Below are 14,599 nucleotides of genomic sequence, written 5' to 3' on the forward strand. Positions count from 1 at the left end.
GCCTTTACTTGTCCAATAAAGTTTTAAGCCTTGGTTAGAGATATAGCTAAAAGGAGCTTAAGGACATAGTCTTTGGAGTTGGCTAGATCTTGGTTTAGCTTCTCTCATCACTACCAGTTAGTTCAGTAATCTTACCCTCTCTATGGCTTGGTCTCCACATCTGAAAAAGATGGACAATAACACCTACTTAGAGTTGTTTGGGAGGTTAAATGTGATGAGATGCCATATAGCACAGGACTTGGTATACAGGAAGTGTTTTATAAATGAACCTGAAGGTTTGGGTTCATTCTGGGCTGTGAATTGAGCTCTTAGGTCATTCGAAGAACTAAACTAATTTCTTGAGCAACTGCTAAATCGAGGCTGACTTCAGACTAGGGATTAAACTGATTTGGTTGCAGTTGGGTCAAGGAATAGCCAAGTTTACAGTTAGTCATCTCTCTGACTTTTTCTTCAGTAGTTCAGAGTTCAGATGATATTTAATTGATAGCAGTCTTTATTCTTCTAACCTTTGCCTTCATAAAAATAAACGCTGAACAGGCAGCACTGACTGTGTATCTCCCTTACTTGTGGATAATCACTAGTGAAATGCCTGGAAGGGCATATTTCTTTTGATATTTTGTGTTTGAGCAACTTTAACTTCTAGGACTTGCTTTCCGCTGTGACTTACGTCATGGCAGACATAGTCTATTCTTGCCCAGATGGTCTCAAGAAATACCCATGAACTGAACTGGATAATGGGTTTGGTCTCGTATTTACGTGATGAGATACGTCACTTACAAGGGTTATTATATTTTTTCATAAATTTATTTTATTTTTGGCTGCGTCGGGTCTTCATTGCTGCTCACAGGCTTTCTCTAGTTGGCGGCGAGCGGGGGCTGCTCTTCGTTGCGGTGTGCGGGCTTCTCACTGCAGTGGCTTCTTCTGTTGCGGAGCACGGGCTTCAGTAGTTGTGGCACACGGGCTTAGTTGCTCCGCGGCATGTGGGACCTTCCTGGACCAGGGCTCGAACCCATGTCCCCTGCATTGGCAGGCGGATTCTTAACCACTGTGCCACCAGGGGAAGCCCTTAGAGGGTTATTAATTCTCTCACTTTCTCCAGTTTGGAAGCTAGAATTGGTAAGTCAGAGAAGACACTTAGGCAAGACACTTGCAAATTAAATGTTAGTGAAGCCTCAGATAAGAGGAGTGGGGGTGGGGTGCTGTCAGAGAAGGGCTGCTTGAACATTGAGCTACAGAGTGTTTATAAATACTAGTGATAGTTTACTTTTCACGTTCCCCGTCTTTGTGGGGGAGGGAGAGCTCTGTGGTTAGGCAGAAGAAGAGATTAAAAGAAAGATAAAATCAGGTGAAACAAAAAAGGAAAAATATAATTGGAGTGGCCCTGAATAACTCTCTGCAGTGTGTTTAAAATTGTCACTGTGAAATCAGGTCTTCCTTCTCTGCTACAAGTTTGACATGTCACTTATCTTTCTTTGTGGGCTTATGGGGCAAGCTAAGTTCAAGGTATACATTTCACTAAGGTCATGTTTTCAATCTTTCCAAAACTTCTTTTTTTTCTTGCAGTTTTCTAACAGGTTTTGAAATACTTGCCTGAAAACCCTCCTTGGACTACTGTGGATTCAGCTGAAAATCAGCATTGGGTATGGACTGAGGCTTAGATGCCGACCTCAGTTCCATCAGTACAGATCTGGGTAATTTAGTAAAATGTGGTTAGTACATAAGTGGTTAACAATAATAACCAATGACTTGTAATGCTTTGTACATTGTTTATGGATGAGTATGAGTATACAAAATGGAATTGGGTCTTTTGAAAAATGACTTATTGTGAATCACAAACAAAACTGTCATCACAAATCACCAAAAATTCTTACACCTCAGACCTGGGAGTCTGTAATTATGATGCGGTCATTCTTTGTGTGTCCAATTGAAAACAAACCTATGAGGATATAATGAAAAGTTGTGGTTTGATAAGAGAAGCAAATGGATAAATGAATTAGGCTGTTTCCCTCCTCTATTTTCAAAGGTTGTAAAATACATAAACTTGAACAGAGATAACAATGTTTATAAACATGCTTCTGAGCACTATTATCTAAAAGTCTGTCACTCAACATAGTAGGACAATTCCAACAGAGATGATAAACAGTAGTTGTCTTAATGGGCAGAAAGATGCCGGAGAAGGGGAAAAAAGCTTTTGAAATAGGATTGGGTTTTGAAGACTGAATTTAAGAAGCTACTTTTGGCAAATTTGGGTTGAGGAGGCGTTTTTGAAGTCCTTTAAAGCTATGCTCTTAGAATCTGCCCAGAGATTCAATATCATGTGCTCCTTAACCAGTCCAGGCCTTTGAAAAGCCCTTGGTGCTTATAGAGGCTTGGGAAAGGCTTGTAACCTCAGTGACTACTTTGTTGTTGTTGTTGTTGTTTTTTTAACATCTTTATTGGAGTATAATTGCTTTACAATGGTGTGTTAGTTTCTGCTTTATAACAAAGTGAATCAGTTATACATATACATATATCCCCATATCTCTTCCCTCTTGCATATCCCTCCCTCCCACCCACCCTCCCTATCCCACCCCTCTAGGTGGTCACAAAGCACTGAGCGGACCTCCCTGTGCTATGTGGCTGCTTCCCACTAGCTATTTTACATTTGGTAGTGTATATATGTACATGCCACTCTCTCACTTCGTCCCAGCTTACCCTTCCCCCTCCCCGTGTCCTCAAGTCCATTCTCTGGTAGGTCTGTGTCTCTATTCCCGTCAGTGACTACTTTGAACTGCTATTTGACACACCTGTAAAGTACAGTGAAATTGATAATTCCCTGCTGGGAGATCGTTTTTTTTCAAGTGCTTGTAATTAGGTCGAGATCATATATATTTTTTAAAGTTCCTTAAGTAATTTATAATGTTCACAAATTGACTTATTCTTTCCTCTTAACAGCTGCATTTTCATTTTCTTAGCATGTTTATCACTCATTGTTATTCTTTAAAAACTGATAAATAGATGTTGACCACATGTATTTAAAAGTAGTATATAATATAAATTCAAAACAAAGCTCACTTGGAAATAAGAACTTTCCCCTAAGCCACACTTCTGCACATTAACTTACCTCTAACTATATACATAAGCCAAGTAAGTGTAAGCCGTGTTTTAAAAATTAATTTTTGTCAAAGGAATATATACATAGCTTTAAAAACCAGAAACAAGCATTTTCAACTCTATTATCTATTTCTTCTAATATTTACCTCATTGACTCTGCATAATATACATCTCCTACTGTCTCTTGAGTCATCATTTTAAAGCATTAGCTACTGATTTCCTGTTATAGTAGGTGAGGATTTAGCTTTCTTAAATCACTCCTTTCATAAAAAAAAAAAATCACTCCTTTCTTAAATCATTCCTTTTCTCCACTTCTCTTTTGATATAGCTATTATTCCTTTTTGTGGTTGTTAAATCAGTATTTTAAAATTACACTCATGACTTTTCTGCTACTTTCTAGGCAATTTCTCCAACTTTATCTTCTAACCTATTGAAAATTTAATTTTCTCTATGTTAGTTTTCATTTGTTAGAGCTCATTATTTGATAGCTCCTTTTTTCATTTTGAAAATAAGAGGAGTAACAAACAGTGTAATGTCTACATCTGAGAAGAGATTCAGATACACATTTGAAAAGAAAGAGAGTTATAGAATTCAGAAGAATAAAGGGGAGTATGGCAAAGTGGGAGAAAGAAGGTAAGACTTTTGTTGCTTATTATGAGAATGTTGGCATTCATTTTTTTTTTTAATTGAAGTATAGTTGATTTACAATGTTGTGTTAGTTTCAGGTGTACAGCAAAGTGATTCAGTTATGTATATATATGTGTGTGTGCCTGTGTATATTCTTTTTCAGATTCATTTCCCTTATAGGTTATTCTAAAATATCGAGTATAATTCCTTATGCTATACAGTAGGTCCTTGTTGGTTATCTATTTTGTATATAGTAGTGTGTATATGTTAATCCCAAACTCCTAATTTATCCCTCCCCCCCTCCTTTCCCCTTTGGTAACCATAAGTTTGTTTTCTATGTCTATGGGTCTATTTCTGTTTCGTACTTAAGTGCATTTGTAACATTTTTTTTTAGATTCTACATATAAGCGATATCATATGATTTGTCTTTCTCTGGCTTACTTCACTTAGTATGATAATCTCTAGGTCCATCCACGTTGCTGCAAATGGCATTATTTCATTCTTTTTTATGGCTGAGTAGTATTCCATTGTATGTATTTACCACATCTTCTTCATCCATTCATCTGTCAGTGGACACTTAGGTTGCTTCCATGTTTTGACTATTGTAAACAGTGCTGCAATGAACATTGGGGTGCATGTATCTTTTCAAATTATAGTTTTCTCCAGATATATGCCCTGGAGTGGGATCCCTGGATCATATGGTAATTCTGTTTATAGTTTTTTAAGGAACCTCCATACTGTTCTCCATAGTGGCTGTACCAATTTACATTCCTACCAACAGTGTAGGAGGGTTCCTTTGAGAATATTGACATTCTAACAGCTGGCAGTCCTGAGTTCTCAGAAAGTAGATGCTTTCAGCGCTGGCCTTTTCTTGGAGGCTTTCAGCCACTAGAAGAGTCTACCTTGAGATGATAGAAGAAAAACCTCCCATGTTTTAGTCTCCTAAGTTCTGCACAGTGATTTAATTTCGTCACCACCTGGTCCATATACTGTGACTTTTTACTCAATTATGTGTGCAAATTCACATAAATGATTTCCAGCTGAATTATCAATTCTGACTCCTGTTATTTAATTTTTAGTAATATTAGAACTCATGTATTTTCACATATTCTTTTAACTATAAATCTTGCCTTGATCTTAAAACTTTTTAGCTTCTCTTATTTTCCTCAGCTAATGCTCTTCTTCCCTTACCAACTTAATACATCATATTGTATTGTTACAGCAAAGTTTACAATGTGTGCATGTGTGTATTATCCTTATTCATTTACAGACAATCCTAGTACAACTGTATGTATTTCTCAGAGGCCATTATCTTATTAGTGGAATTTAAACCACTCAAAGCTAATTAAGAGTGCTGTAAAATGTAACCAGAGAATATGAATGTTTAATACAATCAAAAAATATTGGAAAATGTGTTAGAGAACACACCTTTAAATTATTCCCAGAAGTTTTATTAGGATGTTCCCTATAGATTCATATAAGTTTTTTATCAGTTATGGCTCAAAGTTAAATTTCTCTTTTTGAGCTTAAAACTCTTGCTAGGAAAAAAGTACTGAATTTTTTTTTTAAGTGTCATATAGTTCCTCTCCCTCCCCCCTGCTCCCACCCTTGTTTTTAGTTATCCTCTTGTTCTTGTTTCATGGATACAATCAATATCTTATTTCCCTAAAGATATTATAGTTTTTGTTTTAAGTTTTTTTCTGTTTCCTACATTTTTTTTTTCTTGTTTGGTTTTTGCTTTTACCATTGGAAACTTTTCTTTAGTGTCTAGTAGTCTTAGGCTATGTTCATATTTAAAAGTGAGGAATTATGGGACTTGCCTGGTGGTCCAGTGGTTAAGACTCCATGCTTCCACTGCAGGGGGCACGGGTTCAATCCCTGGTTGGGGAACTAAGATCCCACATGCCTTGCAGTGTGGTCAAAAAAAAAAAAAAAAAGTGAGGAATTAAGCTAATAGGAAGCTCTGTTTACATGGGTAAGGCTTTTGGGTTTTGATGTAGGTTGATTGGATCATAAGCTGGCTTTTTTTTTAATTGAGAAATAATTGACATATAACAGTGTAATTTTAAGGTATGCAGTGTGTTTATATATTGTAATATGATTACTTCAGGAGCATTAGCTAATACCTTTATCATGTCACATATTTATCATTTCTTTTTATGTTAACAGTCGGTAAGATTTAGTCTCTTAGTAACTTTAAAGTTTATAATACAGTATTATTGACTATAATCACTATATTGTACCTTAGATCTCCAGAACTTATTTATTTACTAGTTACAAGTTTGCACCTTTAGTATAGCCCCAATTCCCCCATCCCCAGCCCTTGGTAACCGCATTCTACTCTCTGTTTTTACAAGTTCAGTTTTCTTATATTCCACATATAAGTGAGATCATACAGTATTTGTCCTTCTCTGACTTACCTCACTTAGCATAATGCCTTTAAAGTCCATCTATGTTGTTCCAAATGGCAGGATTTCCTTCTTTCTCATGGCTAAATAATATTCCATTGTATGTATATATATATATATATATATATATATATATATACACCACATCTTCTTTATCCATTCAGCTGTTGACAGACACTTAGGTTGTTTCCATATCTTGGCTATTGTGAATAAAGATGCAGTGAACATGGGTATGCAGATATTGCTTTGAGATACTGATTTCAATTCCTTCGGATGTATACCCAGGAGCGGGATTGTTGGATCATAAGGTACTTCAATTTTTAATTTTTTGAGGAACTGCCATATTGTTTTCCGTAATGGTCATCTCAATTTACAATCCCACCAACTGTGCACAAGGGTCTCCTTTTCTCCATATCCTCACCAATGTTGTTATCTCTTGTCTTCTTGATAAAAGCCATCCTAACAGGTGTGAAGTGAAATCTCACTGTGGTTTTGATTTGCATATCCCTGATGATTAGTGTTGTTGACCATCTTTTCGTATATTTGTTGGCCATTTATATGTCTCCTTTGGAAAAATGTCTATTCAGGTCCTTTGCCCATTTTTAATTGGATTATTTTCTTTTTTTGCTGTTGAGTTGTATGAGTTCTTTATATATTTTAGATATTAGACCTTTATCAGATATATGGTTTGGGAATTCTCCCATTCTGTAGATTGTCTATTCAATTTATTGATGGTTTCCTTTGCTGTGCAGAAGCTCTTTAGTTTAATGTAGTCCCACTTGTTTATTTTAGTTTTTGTTTCCTGTGTTTTGGTGACTTCTCTAGGAAATCACTGCCTGGACCAATGTCAAGGATCTTTTCCCCTGTGTTTTCTTCTGGGAGTTTTATGGCTTCAGGTCTTACATTTGAATCTTTGATTGATTTTGAGTTAATTTTTGTGAATGGTGTAGGGTAAGTTTCATTCTTTTGCATGTGGATATCTAGTTTTCCTAGCACCATTTATTGAAGAAACTGTCCTTTCCCCATTGTGTATTCTTGGCACCCTTGTCAAAAATTAGCTGACTATATATATGGGGGTTTATGTTTGGACTCTCTATTCTGTTCCACTGCTATGTGCCTGTTTTTATGCCAGTACCATACTGTTGGTTTTTTTTTAAATAAATTTATTTTATTTATTTATTTTTGGCTGCAATGGGTCTTCGTTGCTGTGCGTGGGCTTTCTCTAGTTGTGGCGAGTGGGGGCTACTCTTCGTTGTGGTGCGTGGACTTCTCGTTGCGGTGGCTTCTCTTGTCGCGGAGCACGGGCTCTAGGCACGTGGGCTTCAGTAGTTGTGGCACGCAGGCTCAGTAGTTGTGGCTTGCAGTCTCTAGAGCACAGGCTCAGTAGTTGTGGCACACGGGCTTAGCTGCTCCGCGGCATGTGGATCTTCCTGGACCAGGGCTCGAACCCATGTCCCTTGCATTGGCAGGCAGATTCTTAACCACTGTGCCATCAGGGAAGCCCCTACCATACTGTTGTGATTGCTAGCTTTGTAATACTGCTTGAAAGCAGGTATTGTAATGCCTCCAGCTTTGTTTTTCTTTCTTATGATTGCTTTGGCTAAATGGGGTATAAGCTGACTTTTTTAGTGTATGCCCCAAATATCAGCATCTGTAGGGTTTTTTGAAAATAAACTTAAAAAAATTTTAGAGTAGTTTTATGTTTGCAAAGATAATACAAAAGAGTTCTCATATACCCCACACCCAGTTCCCCCTATTGTTAACATCTTACATTAGTGTGGTACATTTGTTATAATTAATGAACCAAGACTGATACATTATTATTAACTAAAGTCCACAGATCATTTAGACTTCCTTAGTTTTTAACCTAATGTCCTTTTTCTGTTCCAGAGTCCTATCCAGGATACTTCATTACATTTAGTTGTCACGTCTCCTTGGACTCTTTTTGACTGTGACAGTTTCTCAGGCTTTCCTTGCTTTTGATGGCTTTGACAGCTTTGAGGAGGACTAGTCATGTATTCTACAGAATGTCCCTCAATTGGGATTTGTCTGATGTTTTTCTTAGGATTACACTGGAGTTACGGGTTTTTGAGAGGAAGACCACAGAGGTAAAGTGCTATTCTTATCACACCATGTCAAAGGTACATACTATCAACATGACCTCTCTGTTGATGTTAACCTTGATCATCTGGCTGAGGTAGTGTTTATCAGGTTTCTCCACTGTAAAGTACTCTCCCCGGCCCCTCCCCACCGCCTTTCCATGCCATATGCTTTGGAAAGAAGTCACTGTGCACAGCCCACACTTCAGGAGTGAGGGGTGTGTGCTCCACCTCCTTGGAGGTGGGGGGAGGTAGCTACATAAATTATTTGGAGTCATTCTGCGTGGGAAATTTGTCTTTTCTCCCATATTTATTTATTCATTCAATTTATTTATATTAGTATGGCTTGATGGGTATTTATTTTATACTTTGGGTTATAATCCAATAATACTTCATCTTGTTGCTCAAATTATTCTAGCTTTGGTTATTGCAAGCTCTTTCAGTTGGTCTTGTGTCCCTTTGATATATCCTCATCATTTGTTTTTGTTGTTGTTACTGTGTTTTGTTTTTTTAGCATTCTTATTTTTTTTGGCACTACCAGATGCCCAAGACTCATCTTGTATATACTCTGCCTAGTTCTAGAATCAGACATTTCTCCAAGGAGCCCTGGTTCTTTTTTTTTTTGCGGGGGGGGGGGGGTGTGGTGTGGTGAATGATACTAGAAACCAAGATCTGAGTGCTAGGTATTCTTGTTGCTGCTGAGTATCATTGCTTCCAGGGTCTCTCAGCTCACAGAGCCAGGAAATATATATGAGTATACCAACTTATGTACATATACATATCTACAAGTGTTTATGTATATATATATATAGTATGTGTGTGTATATATACAATATATCTATCCATCTGTATTTACATTAAGCTAATCGTGAGTTTATACTGATGGCCTCAACTCTAATCCAGAACCTGGATCATTCTAGCTTCTCTACTCGCTTGTCTGTGGTCTCCCACTCTAGCAGTGAGAAAACTACCTCCCGCCATCCACCCTCCATTTACTTGATTGTCTAATTCCAGTATACATTCGGCCCTCTGTATCTGCAGACTTGAAAGCTGCGCATACACAGGGCCAACTATATTCATTGTACTACACTTTTTTACATAAGGGACTTGAGCATATGCGGATTTGGGTATCTGCAGGGGTTCCAGGAACCAATCCCCCACAGATACTGAGAGATGACTGTACACTTACAGTGATTTCAGAATTATTAAGCCATGCTCTTGGGAAAAACAGCTTTATCACCCAGAGTACTCACTCATTTCCAGAGTTACTCAGGTCAGCATCTTTTCTTCCCATCCCCTTCAGTGAGGCTATTTCTTACATTTGTAATACTGTTATATTGTCATTCCCATTGCATCATGATATCCTGAATATTTTCTTAAATTCACATACATTAAATTCATTCTTTGTGCTATAAAGTTGTATGGGTTTTGACAAATGTATTGTCATATATTCACTGTTACAGCATCATACAGAATAGTTTCACTGCCCTAAAAACTTCTCGGTGCTTCACTTACTCAGCCCTCCTTTCCAAACCCCTGGCAACCACTGATCTGTTTACTGTCCCTATTGTTTTGCCTTTTCCTTATCTGAGGCCATATAGTTTTACCAGAGGAAAAACTGGATCCCCCAACTCCTCCCAATGAGGGAAGAAAGGGGTGTATACAGATAGATGTTTGCTGGTGAAAATTGGACAGAAAAAAGTGGTTTGGGGTCTCACTGTTGAATTTGAGGGTTTCATTTGGTGGCCCTGTTTTCTGTCTTGTGCCTCACTACCACTTGGGTGCCTGATGGTCCCAAGTCCAGGGGCTGTTGGGTTCACTCTCTCCAAAGAATAAACACCTGTTCTCCTCTAGGGGTGGGGGTGGAGTGGTCACTCATTGCTTTAGGCAGAGGGCACACCTGGGGCCTAATTGCTTTTTTATATACACTTTTAGCCAATCTCTTTTTTTTTCAGCCTCTTGCTTTTCTGAAGTATCAAGGCCTTCGATTCCTGAGCATTTCTAGAGTTACAGATGTCATTGCTCGTTTCTTGGTGCAGTCACTCTCTGCAGGCACTGAGGTGTCAGTGTTTCCTCTGCTAAGCTGTTACTTCTCTGTCAGCTTTCTGTCTTCCAAAATTATGTTAAGCTCTCTTGTCCTTGTGGGTTTATGCCGCACTTATGTATTTTGCAAATACAGCTCTTAATGTACAGTTGTGATAAAAAATAATTGTGTGCGGTTGATTTCTTTCCTTTTTTCCCCCCCTTTTTTAAAAATCAAATTTATTTAGGTATTATTTACATACATAATAATATGCACACATCTTTTAAATTATTAAAGATTAATTAATTAATTGATTTTTATTGAACTGTAGTTAACATACATGCTCATTTCTTCATGAGCATTCCCTGACTGCTCTTGGGTCAGGAATAAACCTATAAAAAACTATCAGTAGTATTCTTTTGAAACTTGCTGAAGTTAACATTTCTGCTTCATTTGTGGTTGCTCCCATGGCAACACCATAGTAACTGTAACTGCTGGCAGGGTTTGAAAGTTTCTACTTTGACTTTCTTTTATGGCAGTTTGCTCTTTCACACACTCTTTCTTATTCTTTTGCAGCATGTGGAATACCAGCAGGGCAGACTGTTTTATATTATGGACAACTTAACTTTGGACATATCAATAAAAAAATAGGGGACAGAATTCAAGATGTTTTCTTTAGTAACAGGAATAAAATATTTATAAAATTCCTAATTGTTTCTATAATTCCAATAAATGGAACTGGTACCTTCCAATGGTTTACAGTTATGGTTTTTTTTAAAGTTTATTCAAGTTTATTTATTTGCTTATTATTGAGGTATAGTTGATGCACAATATTATATAAATTTCAGGTGTACAACCTAGTGATTCACAATTTTTAAAGGTTATATTCCACTTGTAGTTTTTATAAAATATTGGCTACATTCCCTGTGTTGTACAGTATATCCTTGTAGCTCATTTATTTCATACATAGTAGTCTGTACCTTTTACTCCCCCACCCCTGTCTTGCCCCTCCTCCCTTCCCTCTCCCCACTGGTAACCACTAGTTTATTCTCTATATCTGCGAGTCTGTTTCTTTTTTGTTATATTCACTAATTTATTTTTCAGATTCCATATATAAGTAATATATGTTTTATGTTTTACTGAATGTACTGAAAGGGCTGCATGCATTTTTTTTATCCTAAGGGATTAAATGGGATGAGATGAAATAGCAATTTTCAGAAGGGGTACTGAGCTAGGTGAAGGCTTAGATTAAAGAGATGCTTTTAGTGTGCCCACTATGGGATGCATGGCTTCTCTTATGTGATCTCATTTACTTTTATTCTGCAAATGACCACAAGGGAGCTATGAACCCTTTACAGATACGAACTTGGAGCCTTTGTCTTCAGTCAGGGCAGAGCCAAAGTGGGAAGTCAGGGCCTGTGCACTTTCCAGTGGGCCAGTTTCCCTAGCTTAGGTCCTGTATTTCCCCCGTGCTTTGCTTCCAGGTTAATGAGAGCCAGTGTAGCACAGTGGGTAAGCATGGACTCTGAAGCCACGCTGCCTGCATTCAAATATCTATTCTACCATGTACCACTTGGGATCTTTGCCTCAGTTTCTCTATCTGTAAAATGGAGAGAATGATAGTTGTGGTGGGAATTAATATTGTAAAACACCTAGTAAACATTATATCAATACAAGTGTTTACTAAATAATAGGTAAATTGTGTTGCACTTCTTGTCCTCCTACTGTGCTCAGTACTTAAAGCAGATATTGTCTTTAGGTCTTCCCATAAAGGCCCAGCTCTGTGGAAACAGAAATATGTATAGATGTGAGAGAGTTCCTTCTTACATGGAAGGTTTGGGCCAGACAGGTAATACGTTTTAACTAAAATGTCACTTAGCGCTAACCCTCAAATGGTGTTCTTAAGCAAAATCTAAGTGCTTATAAGACTTGTATATCGCTGAATAGCTACGTAGAGCTTTAATAAGGGTGAAAAATTCCAATGGTTGAACTGAAATAATCAGATGAGGAATGGTAAAATAATTAATTATTTTGTTTTTCTAAAGTGAGGGGGCTGAGCTAGGTGACTTCAAATACATGTGATCTTTATAATCATTAAGCTTCTTGGTTTAATCAGCTAGCTCAGACCTGGAATGTAGATGCTAATGTGCTTAGATTAAAAAATGGAATGATGTAATAGCTGAAAATCCTCTGGTGTCATTTGCCTAATTAAAATCCCAAAAGCTGCCTATCTGGCACATAAAAGCAACCACTAGATTGCAGAGATCTTTGGTTATAGCTTTGTGTCCTTTTGTCCATGAGCCATTGTAACCCCTTATCCCTATGTTGAATAAGTCAATGACCTTGGTGCTGTACTGCACCTCAGAGGTTACTTTTTAAATGAGGGAATTAAGACAATACTGTTATCACCTGTAGGCAGGTGACCTGCCCAGGATGTTATCCTCATCCAGTGCAGACTCAGGGACAGCACATCTGTTTCAGAATACCAGTTCCACATGGGGAATTGAATAGTGTCAACAACTAAAGATTAGCCTTTGCTTGTTTGTAGAAACGACAAAGTAAAGGAGCTAGAAGAGTTCATAGTCTGAGGGGTAAACACACTGAAAAGGATAGTGTTTCTCATTCTGGGAGACGGTTTTATATCAGTCTGAGAAAAGCATCTGAGTAATTTTAATCAGACACCCTGGGCTTAGGCTAGACTTCCAATGGCTTATCCACATGATGGATGGATAAAGAGCACTGATTGGAGAATCAGTGGCTTCTGAAGAGGCAGCTGTTGAAGGTTCTGGCCAGGCAATTGTCTGGCAATTGTCTTGATTAATGAGATTATGCAGTTGCAAAGCAAACAAAGCTAAGGCTGCTAAGTTGACCAGGAAAACTCATTTTTTTCCCTTTGTATTGTAGAGCAGGTGCCTATAGGAGCAGAGAAACACTGGGGTGCCCAGCTGACCTTCATTAACATCAGATCAGTTGCTAATTTTAGTAAACATTTGATTAGTATTTGGGATGTTATGGTCAGGAATTTCTTCATTTGTCATTTTCCCCCACTGGGAAGATGGTGTTGAAGTGATATCTCTGTGTTTAGTTTTCCAAGTACTATTGACCCTTGAACAACTCAGAGGTTAGGGACGCTGGACCTTCCACACAGTCAAAAATTTACTTATAATTAATAGCCAGCCCTCTGTACAAGTGGTCCCCCCGTATCTGTAATTCCACATCTACAGGCGGATTCAACCAACCCTGGATCATGTAGTACTGTATATTTACTATTGAAAAGAATCCTTATGTAAGTGGACCCATGCAGTTCAAACCTGTGCCGTTCAAGGGTTAACTGTGGTTGGAATTCTTGACAATAACCCGACAGAATGCTGCTGCTAGTAGTAGCTATTAACTGAGTATCTATTGCATGGAAAAGGAAGAAAGGCAATATTATGTGTTGTTTAAGAGCTGGGCACTGAAATGAAACTCCTGGGTTTCATTCCTCACTGTACTATTTACAGCCTTTGTGATTTTGAGCAAATTAACCTTTCTGGGCCTCAATTTTCTCATTTATAAAATGGAAATAGTAAGTGCTCCATCCACGTTAGCTGCTGTTGTTAACAGCGTTGTTGTTGTTGATTTCATCAGCTGACCAATGACTGCGGGAAGAGTGCAAGGTCTGTTGTACCCATACATTGACCCCTTTCTGGGTCCTTCTCACATCAAGTATGATGGAGGGAGATAAGTGAGTGAACCAGATATCCTGGTGGTCTGAGACATTTCCCGTCTGTGACTTCAGTTTTTCTCTCCAGCAGCAGCTTCCCAGTGAGTACGGGTGACTTCATTCTTTCTCATGGATAATTTTTTTCTGGTTCATTAGCTGGGATATCAAGGTTTTCTGGCTTACCATTGTGAATAGATAAACCGTTATTGATTTTTTTCCATTACCAAGGGCTGTAAGCTAAGAGATTTGATTGGTCACAAATGAAGGAATTTGCCCCAACATTCTTGAAACCTCTCTGACCAGGGCAATACTTAGTCTTAATTAAGATAGCGCTCTTGAGGAGCAGAGAGTTATTCCTGTGCTGAGAAGAAAAGGACTAAAGAGAAAAGCCTGAGACTAGACATTTGCAGAGCAGCTCAGCTGGTTGAGAGTTGGCTTTGTTTAACGCCCAGCTTCTCAGAAGATTTTCCTCGGCTGAGTGGGCTTGGTGGGACATTAGCTTGAGAGTGTTGCTTAGCAACGAGATTTTGTGGGACCCGATTCTCAAAGAGTCAAGCAACCCATCCCCTGCCTGCCCTCCACCAACCCTCAGCTACCATCCTGAGCCTCCTATTAGACAATCAAGTGTGTGCTGGAGGGAGGGACC

General features: G+C 38.2%; 1 protein-coding gene across 3 annotated transcripts in view; it reads left to right on the top strand.

Moving 5' to 3' along the window:
* The first annotated feature begins 2,648 nt into the window (after positions 1–2,648).
* HKDC1 (hexokinase domain containing 1) overlaps positions 2,649–14,599 on the top strand; it is a 54,929-nt gene continuing 42,978 nt past the window's right edge. Inside the window, exons 1-2 of one of the 3 annotated variants that reach the window (XM_082407282.1) lie at positions 2,649–3,726; positions 8,019–14,054. The gene's annotated coding sequence lies outside the window, so the exon portion shown is untranslated. Of the gene's footprint in view, positions 3,727–7,637; positions 14,055–14,599 lie in introns of those variants that run through there. The other 2 variants (XM_082407283.1, XM_082407284.1) reach the window with 2 other exon arrangements.

This window comes from Balaenoptera borealis (genome assembly GCF_965194805.1).
Source record: "Balaenoptera borealis genome assembly, chromosome: 10".
In the NCBI taxonomy this organism is placed as follows: Eukaryota; Metazoa; Chordata; class Mammalia; order Artiodactyla; family Balaenopteridae; genus Balaenoptera; species Balaenoptera borealis.